Source organism: Arvicola amphibius, chromosome 9 (genome assembly GCF_903992535.2).
Source record: "Arvicola amphibius chromosome 9, mArvAmp1.2, whole genome shotgun sequence".
Taxonomy (NCBI): domain Eukaryota; kingdom Metazoa; phylum Chordata; class Mammalia; order Rodentia; family Cricetidae; genus Arvicola; species Arvicola amphibius.
Window position 1 is genome coordinate 113679363 of NC_052055.2, and position 15335 is coordinate 113694697.

A 15335-nucleotide genomic window follows, 5' to 3' on the forward strand; every position below is an offset into this window, starting at 1 on the left:
TGCATTTTCTCACAGACTGCTTTGTATGAAATCTGTCTTTGAATTTAAAGTATTATCTAGCCATCCTTCCAAGTCCCTCGCCCAGAGCATATCCTTTTGGGATGTGGGCCACACAGAAGTGACTCTCAATGAAAAGGCTGCTATCCATAGTCTAAGACTAAAAATAATTTTGTTCTCCCTGTCACCTTGTTGAGGCTTGACATTTATGGACATATGTGTAGAAATATGTATTGTGATTTTACACATCAGCGAAGTTGCACCACATATAAGCCATATATGATATGATGAATACTAAATGTTATAAAACTTTGGTTTGACTTTCACTCATGAGGATGAGTAATCCATTCGGTGACATTCACTTTCCAATTTTCTGGACATATTTAATAATTCTGAAAAGAAAAAGCTTAAGTAAACTTTACTTAAAAATAGTATTTTTGCTATTTTAAACAGAAAACATTTTCCTTTAAGGTTTTCACAGCTTGATACTATATACACACCAAGTGCAGAAAAAAATCTTCACACTATAAGACTTCACCTGTGTAAGATTATCTTTTGACCTTCTTTATTTTCTTTAGGAAGTTCCAAAACCCTTCCATGATCTGACTTGTGATCTTAATTATAGATAACACTTATTACAGGTGCATTTCAAACTACCCCTACTTGAAATGCTAGATGAAAATTCATAAGCTTAATACCTTCAAAGGAGATATCTTCTATTCTGTCTACCTTGTAAATTAGGACGTGGAGCCACAGGAGGTTAAAATATTTGCCCGGAATTACTCTGCAAAGAAATGACAAAGCTGAGCTCTGACCCCAGAAGTCCAGCTTCAGAAACCGGCCTCTTCTGAGCAATCATTTCACACACAAGTAGCTCTCCCATCTTTTACCAAGCTCAGTGAAGTCTGGCTCCATAGATTCTATTTCTCGTTCACATCTTCCCTTTATTATCTGACCTTGATCCTTCCTTTTCGTGAGCTTTTCCGTTTTCACCTTTGCCTTTTAGATGATTCTCCAGTGCCATAGTGCCTCTTATCTAAGCAACCTCCTTTATTCCCATCCACCCATGCCATCTCCCAACCCCTTGGATCCCATCCAAGTCATGACTCCACAGTTCCCAATACCACATCCACTTCATCCCTCTCCAACACCTGTATCCTCATCAATCCTGGTCTCTCCTTGATCTTATTTGTTAGCATCCACACTGATCACTGCCCAATCCCCTATATCATCATCTATCCTGGCCACTCCCTAACTTCATTTATTTCCCAAGACTCCTGTATTATTATCCATCCTGGTCACTCCCCAAGCCCCTGTATCTGATAAACACAAGTTACTCCTCAGCCTTTTATCTTCACTAATGCCAGTTACACCTCAAAGTCCTCTTTCCCTTCCATCCCAGTTGATCCTAGCATTGCTTGTGCACCCAGCTTTGGTTCATGACGCATGAAGTGACGATTCTCAGTCTCCACCTATACCATGAACTCTTGAGCAAATGAAAGACAAAAGCACAAAAGACAAAAATATCCAGGCCAGTGCCACAGGACATCAGGAAAGGTAGTGGTAGACAAAAAAAAAATAGTACAAGAAGAAAGTTCTGAGTTATGATCAAGTAACTTGAGTCACCATATTTGAGGGTTAATTTAGCTGTCAACTTAGTACAACCTTGAATTGCCTGGGAAGAGAGTCTTCAGGATGAAATATCTGGACCATGTTTGACAGTGAGCATGTCATTCAGTGTTGTCTTGATTGTGTGTATGTGTGTGTATTATACATTTAAAATTATACATATATATATATCAATATCAGAAACAATACACACATATATCTATATATATATATTCCATATATATATATATATATATATATATATGTGTGTGTGTGCTGTGGAATAACTCTCTTGTACACTGTAAGATTTGTCATTCATATTGGTTTAATAAAACACTAATTGGCCAGTAGCCAAGCAAGAAGTATAATTGGGGCAATCAGACTTAAAGAATTCTGGAAAGAGAAAAGGCAGAGTCAGTCACCAGCCAGACACAGAGGAAGCAAGATGAGAATGCCTCACTGAGAATATGTACCAAGCCATGTGGCTAAACCTAGATAAAAATTAGGGAGTAATTCAAGTTGTAAGAGCTAGTTAGCAATAAACTTGAGCAATAGGCCAACCAGTTTACCAGTTTATAATTAATATAGCCTCTTGTGTTTATTTGGCATTAAATGGCTGAGGGACAGGGTGGAATAGAAACTTCCATATGTGTGTGTGTGTGTGTGTGTATGAAACTAAATATAGCTTACAGTTTGTATCTATATTTATTGGGTGGATAATTGTGATGAGTTCTCTGAATTTTTTATCTCAAACATTCTTTTAAGAAAAAATTTTGAAAATATTATTTTAATGAAATAAACCATGTTATAATATAGCCTTATCAAACTGCACTTCATCATCTCTTTTCACACATGTTTAAAATTTTATCATAAATAATTATGAAATTAGCACATGAATCTTTATGTAGCATTCAGGATATATCAGGCAGCTGCCCAACTCTGGGTGCCCAGGTGTTTTTAATTACAGGTGAGTTTTTGCTTCTTCCCAAACTGTTGCATGTATTTTAGGTCCTAAGGTTTGGTCAGCTGTTGATATTCTTATTTGTTAGTTTTGACCAAACCTTTAAAACCCCACATCCCTTTTCTTATGAACCATTTTGTCTTTATACTGTCTCAATGGGATTTCAGCTCTCGCCCTGAAAATTCAGATGGTCGCATGGATTTAAAACATTATATTCTGTCCCTGACCCCCAAATACCTTAGTCTCAAATGAGGAAATATGTTGATTCCTTCACAGTCTCATAAATGCTCTCAACTCACTGCAGCATTACTGTTAAAGTCTCTTGTTCTCAGCTCTTGCATCGGGTATACGTCTCTGCCTCAACTGCAAGGCACTACACAAGAAGCCTCTCTGGCTTAAAATGAGAGTAGCCAAAGTCCTGGGTCAGATCTGATTCCAAATATTCCGTTACTTCTATATTTTAATGTATTAGTTACGGTTAGAATGTCAAAATTCCTATCAACAATACCCGACTGGTCATCCCGATAGCATCTTATCTTATTCTTTGCTTGTCTCCTCGATCTTACATTGCGTTTTCCAAACCTTCAATTCTGTGCCCCCCTCCCCCCCATTTTAAAACTAGACTCTGGCTTTCCCAGATACCTTAAAATTGTATTCAATGACATCTTTTCCTTCCATAATTCCAGTCATGCCTACATTGTCTGATATACATTTTATAGTTTCTAGTCCATAATTATAACTCTGCTTTGAATATATGTGAACCTTAAACTTATCTCCATGTGGTATACTTTTTGATAGCTGATGAATCAAATGCAAGTTACCAGACTGTGAACACTTCTAACAAGGAGAGTGTGGGGTACCCTTTACTCTTGTGGTTCATTGGCCACCAGTCTGTGAGGGGCAGAAGCAGTGACAGAGAGCTTTGTATGGCCTGTGAACACAGCAGAAACAGCCTTCTGGGAGACAGCTTCAATGAGATGGCTCAACTCTATTCCAGAGTGAGGGATAATATAAGGTTGGAGACAGAGGCTGGGGCATCACCTAATTTGCATTAAACAGCTCTTTCCTATCATAAAACTCCTAGCACAAGTCTAATTACCATACAGGCAGCATGGGAAAAGCTTATGCAGGAGACTGTGTCAAGGGTCAAACTAGAAATAAGTCAGACATCCGGGCCTTGAGACATTCTCCAGATAAGTTCAGGTAGAGAGCAGGAAGCCCTCCACAGGGAGGGAATCCCCCATGTTCTCAAGCTCAGAGAGCACTGACAGGCCATGACAGACTGAAACTTCTGATCAGCAAGTCCTCCCAACAGCAGACAATATCCCATAACTATATTGTCTCTCTCAATTAAACTTACTAACGCAAAACAAAACAAAATGGAAACGTCCATCATATTTTGAGTGCAGCCTAGAACCATAGTACACTTGGTAGTTTCCCTAAAAATTCTGAGAAAGGAACATGTGGATCATTTGCATTCCCCTCATTCTATGTATCTCTAGTGAGTATTCCCTTCTGCCCGGGGAAATGTAATTCATAAGACTCTGTCTTTGTTTCTGCTGCTGTAACAAAATGCCTTGGCTAAGTTGTTTATAACAGTAGTTTGTTTTCTATAGTTTTAAAGATTAGGAAGTTTGATATCAGGCACGGGCTGATTAGGTGTCAGTCTATTTCTAAAACAATGTCTTAATTTTGTGTCTCCTGGTAGGAGGAACTCTGTGCCCTCATTTGGCAGAAAGTAAGGAAAGGCAACAGGATAGAAGATGAAAACGCTTCCATCCCTCTCTTTCAGCTCTATTATAGGACACTGATTGCTTTCATACATAGAGACTCACTCTGTTACTTCCCTTACAAACATTTTCTCTTTATACAGTCTCAATGGGATTTCAGCTCTCATGCAGAAACCGTAGGTGGAAATGTATTCAAAACATGATATTCTGTTCCCGAGTCCCCCAAACAAGTTCTTCTCAAATAAAAAAAAAAATCATTGCTTTATCATAAATGGTCTCAACTCACTGCAGCATCAGTTTTAAAGTCTAAGTCTAAAGTGTCTTCTATTTTCAACATAACTGTGACTCAAGGCATGAATCATCCTTAGGAAAACTCCCTTCCAGGTAAAAGATCTTGCAAACACACCCTGTGCTTCCAAAAATTGCAGTTGTGTGAACAAAGGGTAGATATTCCCAGTCTATACAAGGGCTAAAAATAAAAGAGAAATAGGTGCCCCCAATTTTAAAAGTCCAAGACAGATGGAGATTCATGACTCACTCTTTCCCATTGTCTGCATTCACTGAGGCAGAGGTTGCATCCCCTGAGACCCTAGGCACCAACTCCAATGTCTTAGCTTGTAATAGAGTTCTCCTAGGTTGAAGTTTCATTGCCATGCCTTTTTAAAAAGGGACAGCTCTCTAAGTCTGCATTCTGGAGGACAGTTCTTGTCTCCGCTAAGATGCCCTTAGTGTGCACTCTGGTGATGGCTTCTTCCCATAGCTTCCATTCACATTGTCAGTCCTGCCTCTGTCTCCACAGTCCCATCTGCTGGGCTCTGAGGCTTCTTAAGGAATTCTCTGAAACTGAAGCAGAGTATCTGTATCTCCATAGTTCATCTTCTGTGCACATTCAATATATCCTCTGAGCAGGGTTTAGCCTCCACCTCACCAGTTTTACCATCAAACAGGAGGATAGCCCAGGGATTTTGCAGTATGGAATACCTTTGGTGACTGCATCAGGGACAGGAGAGTCTTAATCTATTTGATGCTATTGTATTTGACACAAATGTTCTTTCTCCAAAGTCTACCTTTCTTTTCATTTTCATAACAGCAATGGCTCCTCTTTGACTTTTGTTACACATTGGGGTCCGCACTGCTCCCCATAACTTGCAGGCTCTTTCCTCCTTCAAACCTAGAGGTGGAGTCGTGAGACATCTCTTTTCTGTGCCCAGGCTACGTCTGCATTTCCTCATTTGGTCCCAAATCATATCTCACCTCTTGTTTTTTCTTGTAATGAGAATCCCAGATTTGTCCACACAGATACCTACCACGTTACTCTACAGAATTGCTCAGTCACTGTATTTGCACCTGAGTGAGTGCAGATTCTTTACTCTCTCATCTCCAGTGCAGTCCTTTATCTCTTCCTTCTTCATTGAAAATATCAACAATGGGTAGTTTATTCTGTCCCTATTTCATACTTTATGCACTAAACATTTCTGCATAACTGACCTTCTTATTAAGGTGCGGATCTTTTTTGCTGTTTCCCCCTTATTTCCTGGTCAAGAAAAGTTACCCTTTCTTATCTGAACTCTGGTATTTTCTCCTCCAGTGACCTGCTTGTTTCCCTGGTTCTCTGATTTTCAGTGTGTTTTTGTGCTATATGATCTTCTAGAGAACAGAAAGCGTTCTCTGTCTTTGTTGTTGTTGAACTTAAGCCAAACCATTATGCTTTTATGTTCACATGGCCTTCTTCAAAACTTTTCAAATGATCTATAATTTACCTGAAAGTACAGGGCCAGCCACTTACCATCCATGTCTCTCCTTCTGTCTCTGGCCTCCAGCTGCCACTCTAGCTAACATTCTTTTATGTTCATTGTACTCCTCTATATCCTTGCCATATATTTATATTTAATTTGCTTCCACTACAAGGAATAAAGACCTGGAACACTAGGCAATATAATATCTGTTTGATTCATGTGGTGGTCAAATAAGACCTCGAAACTGGGGCCCAGGTTAGAGCACACAACCTTGTTAGAGTCAAAGTCAAAGAAAGGATTTCACCTGGAAATAGAAATGTCAGCAAGTGCAGGTTTGAATAAGTCATCTGATTGATCAATGATGAGCAATTTGTCTACTCTTTTTGTTTCTATGATTAGAACAAACTTCCTTCTATGATCTGATAAGTGTAATTCCCAGCATTTGTACTAGAATTAGAAGAAATAGTTCTTCAGAGCTAATCACTTTTGGATTCAGCTCAGCAAGATGTAGGAGACATGTAAATGGCATGAAAGTCCATGTGATGTTGTCTTTGGAACAAAGGGGGCAAGTGAGGTCAAGAGATGGGAGAGTGTGGAGATGTGAATATAATCACCATGCATGATAGATTTCAAAGAAAGCATCTCACTGAGGTCTATCACTTTCTACAGTGAACATATGACATTAAAACACAATTTTAAAATGCAAAAATATGAGCTATATGGTAGGCAGTACTATTTGGTCGCTTCTTAGAATGCATCTTCTTGGGCAGAGGATCTATGCTAAGCTGTCTCCATCAGTGGCTCTATAAGATCCACCTCTGTTAATGCACACATGTACTACTAGAGAGTCATGCAGAGTGCCATGCCCTACCATAGATCTCTCTGTTATTCTTCATCCTCATAAGCTACCCTAAACCTGAGGAAACAGCTTAAATCTGAGAATGACTAGTTCAAGGTCCCTTTAAACAGGTTTTACAATGAAATCCCATGCAGAGTGTTTTAAAACTCTGAATTTTGATTTTCCTGTTTACAGACTCCAATGCAGATGTCAGTGGGACTTTGACAAGTCCCCAAGTTGATCTGTTAATGTAATAGTTGTATTAACTTTTGGAGTATTATTTACAATATATTTTGATCATAACTACTCCCTCCCCTTCACCCACAATAAGTCCTCTCATCTATGTTCTCCTCTACTCAATTCTGTGTCTTATTTCTTTTTATTCACAACCCACAGAATCTCATTTGTAATGTCCACAAATCTGGATCTGGAGCCATCTACTGGAATGTAATATCCTCATCTTTAAAGAAAAGCAACTCTCCCTCTCCCAGAAACCATCAACTGTTAATAGCTCCTTATTTACAGATGGGTGCTCCCAATATCTTCCTTCCTCTGGGCTAGAAGGATAATTGGCTTAACTTTGTGGCAGGTCAACAAGAAACAAAGGTGTTGCGTCTTGAGATTTTGAGGGCCACAATGTTGTCATATCTAGAAGACTCTGTTTCCATTCTCCCACCTCAATCTCTGGCTATTAAAATATCTCTACTCCCTCTTTCATGATTGTCCCTAAGCCTTGGGAGACAGGGAGCTGTAGAGATGTTCCATTTGTGGCAGAACATTTCTCAGCCACTTAACTTCTTGCATTTTGACCAGGGGTGAGTTTCTGTGTTAACCACCATCTACTGCACAAGACCTGAGAGATGACCTGATGTGTGGGGCTAAAGATATGAATTTAGAATGCAATTTGACACTTTTCTCATTTACCTGAATAATAGTACTAAGTTCATGCATGGGACCTATAGTTCTTCCCAACCATGGGTACATGGCTCGATTTACAGTACTAGACACACAAGTACTCCTATAGAGAGTCCCTTATATTCAACCACAACATGGCTGGTTACTCCTGTAATGTTCAGCTCAGCATTGTACCAAGGGGCACGTCTTGTCACCCAGTCATTATTGTACTACATCATTCGAGTGGGGGAAGACACTAGAACAATAAGGTGCTGTTTCCAACTTTTCTTGGGCAAATGGGCTCCAGAAAAACATACATTTACATAATTGAAGGAACTGCCTCTGGATGTTTTTTGAGCTTTTTAGATCTCGTGAGTGATTAACTTTCCTTTCTTGCTCTGGATTCAGCTGAATAGACATCCTACCAAATGAGAGCAAGGGAGAGCAAATGGGAGGGAGAGCAAATGTGACCTCTCTAGGACAGTTCCTTTCTGGCTCCTGCCTGGGTGTTATCTGACTTTTCTTAGAGCCATATCTCTTCCAGTTTATTTTTTCTCTCTTAAGTTTTGTTGTCTAACAGAACCTTTACAAATTAGCTTCTTTATCTCTCCAGAAACCCTTCTGGTGTCAGTTCCTGATGTCTGTTCCTGACTAATTCTTGTGCCCAAATAGCCGTAAAGGATGTATGCTTCCTTGGGGAAATCAAGGTTCAATTGGGGACACTGCCAGGATGGAACAAAACAGACTGCGCATGCCCCAGAAAATAAGTGGGCTGTTTTTGCCCTGCAACATAAGAAACTTACCTTTAGGGCATAGTATCTTTTCTGATTGCAAGGACCCTTTATATTCTGTGCCATATGGGTCTTAACATTGGTCAATTTTTTGAAAAGCAGAGGCTCTCTGTGTAGAAGGACTTCTGATGTTGCTAAGAGTTATCTGACTCATCTCTGGGTTTGGGGAACCTGGTGAAAGATGAGGGTGATAGATTCACAACAGTAACCATTTGACTCTGTAACAAAGCAAGCAAGGTTCAAATTTCCTGTGGGGGTAAAGATGAGCCTTCTTCACTGTTAGGCTTGTTACTATCAAGAAACAGGCATAACAAATTTAAAAATGTAAGTTTTAGGTGACACAAAAAACTCTAATAACAAATAAATGAGTAGCAAGCATTCTGGTAACCACAACAACGAAATCCCAAAAAAACAGGAAACCTTTGTGGGTCAAGCTAAGCTTTTTGAAGAGGCGGATCATTATGAAGATATATAATAGGGTTAAAAGCCATGGTTTCTAAATATGTCCTCTGTCTTCACTGACAGAAACTCCACTTCAGCTAGATGCATGAAAAACTTATACCCTAGCAGAATTTCCAATATTTCTCTATTTTTAAGATTTAGTTTTCTATTTTATTTTATGTGTATGAGACTGAGTGCACACACGTGCAGGAGCCTTTGGAGTCCAAAAAGGACATTGGATCTCCTGGAGCTGCATTACAGATGATTGTGAGTCACCTGAACCTGACATAGGTACTAAGGATTAAAACCCAGTCCTCTACAAGAGCAGAAAGTGCTCTTAACCTCTAACCTCTCTCTAACCCTAAATGGTCCTTTTACAATTAATTACACAAAAGAGAGTCAGGAGAACATCTTAGAGTGGTCTTTCTTCACAGGATGTTGCTTGAGTCTTTGTTGAACAACTGGGCCACAGTATGACAGTGTTGAAAGGTGATGGAATGTTTATAGGAGGCAGCAGGTACCAGACAGATGAGGTCAGTGGGAGATGGAACCTAGCAAGAAGGGAGAGGTCACTGGGAGGTAGAACTCAGTGGGAGGGAGAGGTCATGGGTGATTGAACCTTGAGGGAAAAAGGATAACCCTAAAGGGTCGAACCAAATGGAAAAAGTGACATCATTCGGTGGTGAAATCTAGTGGAAATGTGAGGTCCTTGGGAGTACTGATTATGGAAGGGATACAGATAATAGCCATGTAGCCCTGGGCTACTTTTCAGGAAGCAAAGCTGCTCTAAAACTGGCCCTTAGCCTATAGTCATTCTCCTGCTTCTTTTCTTACCGTGGAATCTCTCCTTACACACACCCCTGTGGTGCCTTCCCCAGGAAACCTTTAATAGGGTCAACGTTATAAAAACACCATCCCTTTTAACCCTCAGAACTGAGAGTTGATAAGCTTCTTTTTAAAAACATAAAATAAAATACTCCACCTCAGATATTTCAGTATGGTGACGAGAAACAATTGTTGCTCCTCTTTCATGATTCTGTTAAGACAACCATTAAGAACATTCACTGTATGTGATGCCCCAATCAGCAGAATGGCTACATTTGTTCTGCCTGCATAAAATCTTTTTTTTGAGCAAATTTTAGCAAAGCCGTTGACAGGAGCAGCTTGAATTTTACCTCCTCTGATGCATGTGTTTCCATGTTTTCTATAAATTGGAGGCATTTAAATTTAATTGGTCGATCACCTTCCTGGACCTGGGGGGAGTTGGGAGGACCTTGGTCTTAGCATAGAGTGGGGAACCCTGATGGCTCCTTGGCCTTGAGAGGGAGGGAGGGGAGGTATGGGGGGAGGGGAGGGGAGGGAAGGGGGAGAAGGAGGGGAGAGAAAGGGGAGAAGGAGGGGAGGGAGGGGGGAGGAGGAGGGAAGGAGATGGAAATTTTTAAATATAAAAAAAAATAAACCATGAGGAAAAAAAAAAAAAAAAAAAAAAGATGTAAAAGGATAAAAACAAATTCATAGATGAGAGATGAAGGAGTATTTTTCCTGAGTATTATATTTAATTACATACATATAATTTCTAGTATTTGGGACAGCTGAGTCAGCTGCAAGATTTGAAGCTGCCTCTGGGCAACACAGGGACAAAGAACAATGTGAACCAACAAAAGATAATAAACCCCATCGCTCCAACAGAAACAGCCTTGGAAAAGAAATATGCTTCTGTAGGATTTCCACTCCAGTAGCACCGGCAGCATCAGCGCCACACCAATGGTGCAGGTGTTGGCTCAGTGGTTAGAAGACTGGAAAGAGTATGATACTGAGCCAAAGTTGGAACAGCCTCAGTGCCTGGCACACTTTGAAAGAGTCAGCTAGTGACAATGATAAAGAGGGCTGATAAAGAGCCCCTCACCAAGAGTCACAGTCACAAACAAGCCCACATATAGAGAGGACAATTCCCCAAACCCTAGAGACTAAGTTGTAATAGGGAAGTGATCCCAGTGGGTAATGCTGGCAGCAAGTGGAAGACCCTGCACAGAAATCCCTCTCAGCAGGGAGGACATACTGACTTAATTTATTTGAATCACTGAGATTAGGAGCCCTAATTTCCCCCTGTAGAGACTGCTACAAAAGACAATCAACGGAGGGGGAGAAGAAATCATATCTAACTATCTAGAAAGAAATACTTACCTACCTTATAATCCCTTTAATTTCATTTTATATCACATTTCTAGTATCTTTCTATTTTGTTATCCACACTTTAATATAGCACTTAGATATTTTGCTTCAGTTTGTAGTTTAATCTATTAGGCGGTGATAACTGGTCTTCTCTACAGCTTCTCTCTAAAATGACTCCATCATTTCTGTTCCCTGACCCATATAATTTTCTTTTCATTCTCACTTACTCCTCACACTCCTTTCCCATCCTTTGTATGTTCTACTACTTAGCCATTAATATTCTCAGTGCTGCTGGGCAGTGGTGGCGCACGCCTTAAATCCCAGCATTCTGGAGGCAGAGGCAGGCGGATCTCTGTGAGTTCGAGGCCAGCCTGGTCTACAAGAGCTAGTTCCAGGACAGGCTCTTAAAAAAGCTGCAGGGAAACCCTGTCTCGAAAAACCAAAAGAAAAAAGAAAAAAAAGAATATTCTCAGTGCTGAAAGTCTATGGGCTACACTTTTCCCAATCAGTCCCCTTTCAGTGAACTTTCCTGGGGACACCAGTGTTGGACACTGTGTCTTCTGCTGGCTGTAAGCCAGTAATTGTTTCAATTGCCACAGTTGACTTTCTATATAAGTACCATTAAAGAGCATACACTCGTGTAAAAACAACCCACAAAAAAGTCAAATGAACAAAAAGTATCTTAACGGATTATTATCTAAAGATATGCAGAACACAAGCAATCAACAAAAAAGAGAAAAAAGTGAAAATAAGTCAATATGATGCTTCCATAAACTCACTACTCCTTGAAGCCACAAACTAAATTTAATATGGGGAAAATGCTACAAAGTGATTCAGATTCCTTTATACAAAAATGGTCAGTGACCACATAGATGAGTCAAGTAAGCAAATGAATGAAATAAGGAAATCTATTAAGGACCCAGACAAGATAGCAATGCAGATAAAAGGGAGTGATTTGGGAGAGGAAACAAAAAGCACGGAGGAAAAGTTAAATAAAGCAATCCATGATCTGAAAGGGAACCAAAGAGAACTTTTGGAAATGAAAGCATCAATCAATTCTACAAGACACAAGAACTAAACATAAGAAAGAACTTCAGGATGGAGAGGGTAGGCTCCAGATAATCATACAGCCAGTTGCCCCCAAACTAAAAAGCTGTGGTCAAAACTTCCATGATCCTCAGGTGTGGTGGTGTATGCCTTGGATCCCAGAACTCTCGAGGCAAAGGCAGGTGGATCTCTATGAGTTCAACCTGGTCTACAGAGTGAGTTCCAGGATAAGGACAGATACACACAGAAACCCTGTCTCAAACAAACAAAAGTTCCATGATCCCTGGGATACATTCCAGTAGAAACTGTGAAAAAGCCTGAAAGCATACATAATCTATTTAGTAAAACTATATCTGTATCTAACATTTTTCAATCTTAGAAATAGATATCCAAGCACAAGGAACATTTAAAACCCCGAGTAGAAATATCCAGGGAAGAACCAATCCAGAACATTATCAAAATAGGAAGTGAAATGCAAACTCATGTAGGAAGACAGATATATCATTATCAAACCACACCTAAGCAAACAATTGTAACCAGCCAAATGCTATTGCTATATCCAAAAGCTCTCTTCAGACTTGCACAGAAATATGAACATTTCATAATAAGCAAAACTAACTCAGTTTGTGGTTGCTGAGTCATTTCCTAACATACTTAAAAGATTTTACATAGGAATAAAAGCCAATCTTATTCATGAGCATAAAGGAAAGAATAAATTTTATGAGAGAGTCAGATGAACAAAGGAGTGCCAGAAAATAAACTATCAATTCCAATGTAATAAGACAGAAAAGAACTAGTAATGACCTCCCCCACCAAACAAAACAACACCTAACAAAACCATGGGAAATACCAAACAGCTGTTAATAATAACCTTAAATGCAAATAACTTCACCTCAACATTTAAAAGACACAGACCAGCTGACTGTATGAAAAAATAAGGTCAAATCATTTATTTTCTCAAGAAAACCCCCAAACAGAAAAACATTCAATAGTCAAAGACACCGACTTCTGACATGGAAAATCAGCCTAAGAAACAAGCCCCAAACAAGGCGATGTGCCTATTCTGGTAGTTGTCAAAGCCTACTTCAACTCAAAATTTGTTAGAAGAGCTTTGTTTTTTTAAAAGCCGCTATATTTTAACAAAGGGAAAAATTTATCAAATAATAACTGTTTTAGATATTTAGTAACCTGACAGTGAGGTCATAATTTCACAGACATGAACGAGAGGAATGACAGGCACAAACACAGTAATAGTGGCTACCTCTGAAACACCATTCTAAATTTAGATAGTTATTAAAATTGAAACTCAAAAGAAGATAATATGGTTACCATACCATTGATCAATAGAATTTAACTGATATCAGTAACTATTCCTTTTAATAGCTATGAAATACACATGATTCAAAACAACCTATAGGACATGTCTCCAGTCTTGAGAATATTACTAGCCAAGAGCAAAAATTATCAGACTCCAAATAGCCAGAATAATTTCTTGTATTAGTGTTACCTGATAGAAGGGCATCCCTATACATAAACAACTAGAGAAAAATCAATAAACTACACAGTTACTTGGATGCTGAGCAATATATATTTTAATGAACAGAGGTGATTAAAGAAATCAACAAGCAAGTTAAAATTTTTCGAATCAATAAAGTAAAATTACTAGCAAAACTGGCCAGAACTTCTTGAATATAACATTTCTCAGAGGAAACTTTATGGCTATAAGTGTTTATATTTTTAAAGATTGTAAGGCAGGATTAGAAAAGAACAAGATAAAATGAAGAGGTCTGAAGGAAATACCAGAAATGATTTTTAAATCTTCTCTACTTCAGAGAAGAATCACAAGGAACTGAAGGAAAAGAATAGTTTTCTATAGACCAACAGGACTCCCTTTTGCCCCTCTCTTTCATGGCGCCAGATGAAGCCTGGAAGAGACAAGGGGATGTATGGACTTAAGCTCTCAACTCCAGGGCAGCTGTGAGAGAAATTCCCTTCATAAATTATTGCTTTCTCAACATTTATCACCAAAGCCTCTTTTGGCAAGTGGGCAGAGGTTAATGCAGAGACTCACAGCTATTTAAAATATAGAGGATATGTAACTGTTGAGTGCTCATCCACACACATAAGGCATTTATGTCATGCATATACACAATGCCATGCAAGACTTTAGGGATATCACAGAGTAGGAAGTGAAAAGATACAGGATAGGAAGGAGGTCCATGAAACTCTGTCTTGGTCACCTGCATTAAAGCTAGCTTGTCATAAATCTAGCATTGATCTAGGAGGGAGGCAAGAGACTTCACCCCTAACTTAGGAGCTATTGGCAGTAAAAGCTGATGAGAGGAAGAGGAGCCATTTCCTTTCTTGGTATATACACAAGTACACCGTCCATGATATAGTTAATAACCTCACACCCCTGCATATGAAAACAACTCTAATTAAACTCAGTGTTACGGTATATATAAATTCATAAATATCTCTTTGTGTACATGAATGAATCTAGAGAGGTGTGTTAAGAACATGAAATATTTTCAGAAGTGGGTGGTAGAGAAGCATAGGAAGTGGGAATCTAGGAATATTATCAAAATATGTTATGTATATATAAAAAACTGTTAAGACAATTAACAAAAATTATTGGAAAACATCAATGAAATATCAAATAATCTAAAGATGTATATTATGGCTAACAGACATAGACTTTTATTCTTAGTAGTGCAGGAAAGTTTTAACATGTAGCAATTAAAAGTTATAAAAACACTGTAGAAATAGATTGAGGGACAAAATCACATGATCATTTCAATAAATGTATTAAGCAAATGTGGGAAGGTTCAATATGGTTTCATGATACAATTCTTGAGGGGACTAGAGAAGCAAGTTATAAATAGCTCAATATAATAAAGGCTGATTATGAAACACCTCTAGCCAACACTGAAGTAAAGGGGGAGAAATAAAACTTCTCTAAAATGTGGATCAAGACTAGGCTGTTTCTCTCTTCCCTCTCATTCGTCACATTGCACAGAGGTGGACATGGAGCCATGAGGGAAGAGAAGGAAGAAAGGTGAGGCAAACACGAGTTCTTGCCAAGTGAAAGTCTTCCTCTTTGCAGATGGCATGACCTTA